Below are 6,000 nucleotides of genomic sequence, written 5' to 3' on the forward strand. Positions count from 1 at the left end.
CCATGTTCTGGCTATTGAGGATAGAGCTGCAATGAATATTTTGATACATGACTCTTTTTGAATTATGGTTTTCTCAGGGTATATGCCCAGTAGTGGGATTGCTGGGTTGTATGGTAGTTCTATTTTTAGTTTTTTAAGGAACCTCCATACTGTTCTCCATAGTGGCTGTATCAATTTACATTCCCACCAACAGTGCAAGAGGGTTCCCATTTCTCCACACCCTCTCCAGCATTTATTGTTTCTAGATTTTTTGATGATGGCCATTCTGACCGGTGTGAGATGATATCTCATTGTAGTTTTGATTTGCATTTCTCTAATGATTAATGATGTTGAGCATTCTTTCATGTGTTTGTTGGCAATCTGTGTATCTTCATTGGAGAAATGTCTATTTAGGTCTTCTGCCCATTTTTGGATTGGGTTGTTCGTTTTTTTGTTATTGAGCTGCATGAGCTGCTTGTAAATCTTGGAGATTAATCCTTTGTCAGTTGCTTCATTTGCAAATATTTTCTCCCATTCTGAGGGTTGTCTTTTGATCTTGTTTATGGTTTCCTTTGCTGTGCAAAAGCTTTTAAGTTTCATTAGGTCCCATTTCTTTATTTGTGTTTTTATTTCCATTTCTCTAGGTGCTGGGTCAAAAAGGATCTTGCTGTGATTTATGTCATAGAGTGTTCTGCCTATGTTTTCCTCTAAGAGTTTGATAGTGTCTGGCCTTACATTTAGGTCTTTAATCCATTTTGAGTTTATTTTTGTGTATGGTGTTAGGGAGAGTTCTAGTTTCATACTTTTACATGTACCTGTCCAGTTTTCCCATCACCACTTATTGAGGAGGCAGTCTTTTCTCCACTGTATATTCTTGCCTCCTTTATCAAAGATAAGGTGACCATATGTGCGTGGGTTTATCTCTGGGCTTTCTATCCTGTTCCATTGATCTATGTTTCTGTTTTTGTGCCAGTACCATACTGTCTTGATTACTGTAACTCTGCAGTATAGCCTGAAGTCAGGAAGCCTGTTTCCTCCAGCTCCATTTTTCGTTCTCAAGATTGCTTTGGCTATTCGGGGTCTTTTGTGTTTCCACACAAATTGTTAATTTTTTTTGTTCTAGTTCTGTGAAAAATTCCAGTGGTAGTTTGATAGGAATTGCATTGAATCTAGATTGCTTTGGGTAGTAGAGTCATTTTCACAATGTTGATTCTTCCAATCCAAGAACATGGTATATCTCTACATCTATTTGTATCATATTTAAGTTCTTTAATCAGTGTCTTATAATTTTCTGCATACAGGTCTTTTGTCTCCTTAGGTAGGTTTATTCCTAGATATTTTATGCTTTTTGTTGCAATGGTAAATGGGAGTGTTTTCTTAATTTCACATTCAGATTTTTCATCATTAGTGTATAGGAATGCAAGAGATTTCTGTGCATTAATTTTGTATCCTGCTACTTTACCAAATTCATTGATTAGCTCTAGTAGTTTTCAGGTAGCATCTTTAGGATTCTCTACGCATAGTATCATGTCATCTGCAAACAGTGACAGCTTTACTTCCTGTTTTCCAATTTGGATTCCTTTTATTTCTTTTTCTTCTCTGATTGCTGTGGCTAAAACATCCAAGACTATGTTGAATAATAGTGGTGAGATTGGGCAACCTTGTCTTGTTCCTGATCTTAGTGGAAATGGTTTCAGTTTTTCACCATAGAGGACGAGGTTGGCTGTGGGTTTGACATATATGGCCTTTATTATGTTGAGGAAATTTCCCTCTATGCCTACTTTCTTCAGGGCTTTTATCATAAATGGGTGTTGAATTTTGTCAAAAGCTTTCTCTGCATTGATTGAGATGATCATTTGTTTTTTCTCCTTCAATTTGTTATTATGGTGTATCACGTTGATTGATTTGCGTATATTGAAGAATCCTTGCATTCCTGGGATCAACCCCACTTGATCATGGTGTATGATCCTTTTAATGTGCTGTTGGATTCTGTTTGCTAGTATTTTGTTGAGGAGTTTTGCATCTATGTTCATAAGTGTCATTGGCCTGTAATTTTCTTTCTTTGTGACATCTTTGTCTGGTTTTGGTATCAGGGTGATGGTGGCCTCGTAGAATGAGTTTGGGAGTGTTCCTCCCTCTGCAATATTTTGGAAGAGTTTGAGAAGGATAGGTGTTAGCTCTTCTCTAAATGTTTGATAGAATTCGCCTGTGAAGCCATCTGTTCCTGGACTTTTGTTTGTTGGAAGATTTTTAATCACAGTTTCAATTTCAGTGCTTGTGATTGGACTGTTCATATTTTCTATTTCTTCCTGGTTCAGTCTCGGCAGGTTGTGCATTTCTAAGAATTTGTCCATTTCTTCCAGGTTGTCCATTTTATTGGCATAGAGTTGCTTGTAGTAATCGCTCATGATCGTTTGTATTTCTGCAGTGTCCGTTGTTACTTCTCCTTTTTCATTCCTAATTCTATTGATTTGAGTCTTTTCCCTTTTTTTCTTGATGAGTCTGGTTAATGGTTTATCAATTTTGTTTAACTTCTCAAAGAACCAGCTTTTAGTTTTATTGATGTTTGTTATTGTTTCCTTCATTTCTTTTTCATTTATTTCTGATCTGATCTTTATGATTTCTTTCCTTCTGCTAACTTTGGGATTTTTTGTTCTTCTTTCTCTAATTGCTTTAGGTGCAAGGTTAGGTTTTTTATTCGAGATGTTTCCCGTTTCTTGAGGTAGGCTTGTATTGCTATAAACTTCCCTCTTAGAACTGCTTTTGCTGCATCCCATAGATTTTGGGTCGTCGTGTCTCCATTGTCATTTGTTTCTAAGTATTTTTTGATTTCCCCTTTGATTTCTTCAGTGATCACTTGGTTATTAAGTAGTGTATTGTGTAGCCTCCATGTGTTTGTATGTTTTACAGATGTTTTCCTGTAATTGATATCTAGTCTCATAATGTTGTGCTCGGAAAAGATACTAGATACGATTTCAATTTTCTTAAATTTACCAAGGCTTGATTTGTGACCCAAGATGTGATCTATCCTGGAGAATGTTCTGTGCGCACTTGAGAAGAAAGTGTAATCTGCTGTTTTTGGATGGAATGTCCTATAAATATCAATTAAATCTATCTGGTCTATTGTGTCATTTAAAGCTTCTGTATCCTTATTTATTTTCATTTTGGATGATCTGTCTATTGGTGTAAGTCAGGTGTTAAAGTCCCCCACTATTATTGTGTTACTGTCGATTTCCTCTTTTATGGCTGTTAGCAGTTGCCTTATGTATTGAGGTGCTCCTATGTTAGGTGCATATATATTTATAATTCTTATATCTTCTTCTTGGATTGATCCCTTGATCATTATGTAGTGTCCTTCCTTGTCTCTTGTAACATTCTTTATTTTAAAGTCTATTTTATCTGATATAAGTATAGCTACTCCAGCTTTCTTTTGATTTCCATTTGCATGGAATATCTTTTTCCATCCCCTCACTTTCAGTCTGTATGCATCCCTAGGTCTGAAGTGGGTCTCTTGTCGACAGCAGATATATAGGTCTTGTTTTTGTATCCATTCAGCCAGTCTGTGTCTTTTGGTGGGAGCATTTAATCCATTTACATTTAAGGTAATTATCGATATGTATGTTCCTATTCCCATTTTCTTAAATGTTTTGGGTTTGTTATTGTAGGTGTTTTCATTCTCTTATATTTCTTGACTAGACAGGTTCCTTTATCATTTGTTGTAAAGCTGGTTTGGTGGTGCTGAACTCTCTCAGCTTTTGTTTGCCTGTAAAGCTTTTAATTTCTCCATCAAATCTGAATGACATCCTTGCTGGGTAGAGTAATCTTGGTTGTAGGTTTTTCTCCTTCATCACTTTAAATATGTTCTGCCACTCCTTTCTGGCTTGCAGAGTTTCTGCTGAAAGATCAACTGTTGACCTTATGGGGATTCCCTTGTGTGTTTTTAGCTGTTTTTCCCTTGCTGCTTTTAATATGTTTTCTTTATATTTATTTTTTGATCATTTGATTAATATGTGTCTTGGCGTGTTTCTCCTTGGATTTATCCTGTATGGGACTCTTTGTGTTTCCTGGACTTGATTAACTATTTCCTTTCCCATATTAGGGAACTTTTCAACTATAATCTCTTCAAATATTTTCTCAGTCCCTTTCTTTTTCTCTTCTTCTTCTGGGACCCCTATAATTCGAATGTTGGTGTGTTTAATGTTGTCCCAGAGGTCTCTGAGACTGTCCTCAGTTCTTTTCATTCTTTTTTCTTTATTCTGCTCTGCAGTAGTTATTTCCACTATTTTATCTTCCAGGTCACTTATCCATTCTTCTGCCTCAGTTATTCTGCTATTGATCCCGTCTAGAGTATTTTTAATTTCATTTATTGTGTTTTTCATCATTGCTTGGTTCCTCTTAGTTCTTCTACGTCCTTGTTAAATGTTTCTTCCATTTTTGTCTATTCTGTTTCCAAGATTTTGGATCATCTTTACTATCATTATTCTGAATTCTTTTTCAGGTAGACTGCCTATTTCCTCTTCCTTTGTTAGTTCTGGTGTGTTTTTACCTTGCTCCTTCATCTGCTGTGTGTTTTTCTGTCGTCTCATTTTGCTTATCTTCCTGTGTTTGGGGTCTCCTTTTCACAGGCTGCAGGTTCCTAGTTTCTGTTGTTTTTGTTATCTGTCCCCAGTGGCTAAGGTTGGTTCAGTGGGTTGTGTAGGCTTCCGGGTGGAGGGGGCTAGTGCCTTTGTTCTGGTGCATGAGGCTGGATCTTGTCTTTCTGGTGGGCACGTCCACGTCTGGTGGTGTGTTTTGGGGTGTTTGTGGCCTTATTATGATTTTAGGCATCCTCTGTGCTAATGGATGGGGTTGTGTTCCTGTCTTGCTAGTTGTTTGGCATAGGGTGTCCAGCACTGTAGCTTGCTGGTCGTTGAGTGAAGCTGGGTCTTGGTGTTGAGATGGAGATCTCTGGGAGATTTTCATCGTTTGGTATTACGTGGAGCTGGGAGGTCTCTTGTGGAACAGTGTCCTGAACTTGGCTCTCCCACCTCAGAGGCACAGCCCTGACGCCTGGCTGGAGCACCAAGAGCCTTTCATCCACACGGCTCAGAATAAAAGGGAGAAAAAATAGAAAGAAAAAAAGAAAGAGGATAAAATAAAATAAAATAAAGTTATTAAAATAGAAAATAAAACATAATTATTAAGAATAAAAGAAAAAACTTTTTAAGTTAAAAAAAAAACGGACGGACAGAACCCTAGGACAAATGGTGAAAGCAAAGCTATACAGGCAAAATCTCACACAGAAGCATACACATACACACTCACAAAAAGAGGAAAAGGGGAGAAAATAATATATCTTGCTCCCAAAGTCCACCTCCTCAATTTGGGATAATTCGTTGTCTATTCAGGTATTCCACAGATGCAGGTACATCTAGTTGTTTGTGGAGCTTTAATCCACTGCTTCTGAGGCTGCTGGGAGAAATTTCCCTTTCTCTTCTTTGTTCGTACAGCTCCCGGGGTTTAGCTTTGGATTTTGCCACGCCTCTGTGTGTAGGTCGCCTGAGGGCGTCTGTTCTTTGCTCACACAGGACGGGGTTAAAGGAGCAGCTGTTTCAGGGGCTCTGGTTCACTCAGGCCAGGGGGAGGGAGGGGTACGGATGCGGGGCAAGCCTGCAGCAGCAGAAGCTGGTGTCACCAGCCTGAGGCATGCCACGCGTTCTCCCGAGGAAGTTGTCCCTGGATCACGTGACCCTGGCAGTGGTGGGCTGCACAGGCTCCCAGGAGGGGCGGTGTGGAGAGTGACCTGTGCTTGCACACAGGCTTCTTGGTGGCGGCAGCAGCAGCCTTAGCGTTTCATGTCCGTCTGTGTGGTCAGTGCTGATAGCCACGGCTCACGCCTGTCTCTGGAGCTCATTTAGCCAGCACTCTGAATCCCCTCTCCTCGCACACCAGGAAACAAAGAGGCAAGAAAAAGTCTCTTGCCTGTTCCTCAGCTCCAGACCTTTTCCTGGACTCCCTCCCGGCTAGCTGTGGTGCGCTAAC

General features: G+C 39.2%; 1 long non-coding RNA gene across 1 annotated transcript in view; it reads right to left on the reverse strand.

Annotated features, from left to right (window-relative positions):
- LOC309620433 overlaps positions 1 to 5,706 on the reverse strand; it is a 479,238-nt gene extending 473,532 nt beyond the window's left edge. Inside the window, exon 1 of the long non-coding RNA XR_014239550.1 lies at positions 5,204 to 5,706. This is a non-coding gene — a long non-coding RNA (uncharacterized lncRNA). The remainder of the gene's footprint in view (positions 1 to 5,203) is intronic.
- Positions 5,707 to 6,000: the final 294 nt, after the last annotated feature.

This window comes from Balaenoptera borealis (assembly GCF_965194805.1).
Source record: "Balaenoptera borealis genome assembly, chromosome: X".
Taxonomy (NCBI): Eukaryota; Metazoa; Chordata; class Mammalia; order Artiodactyla; family Balaenopteridae; genus Balaenoptera; species Balaenoptera borealis.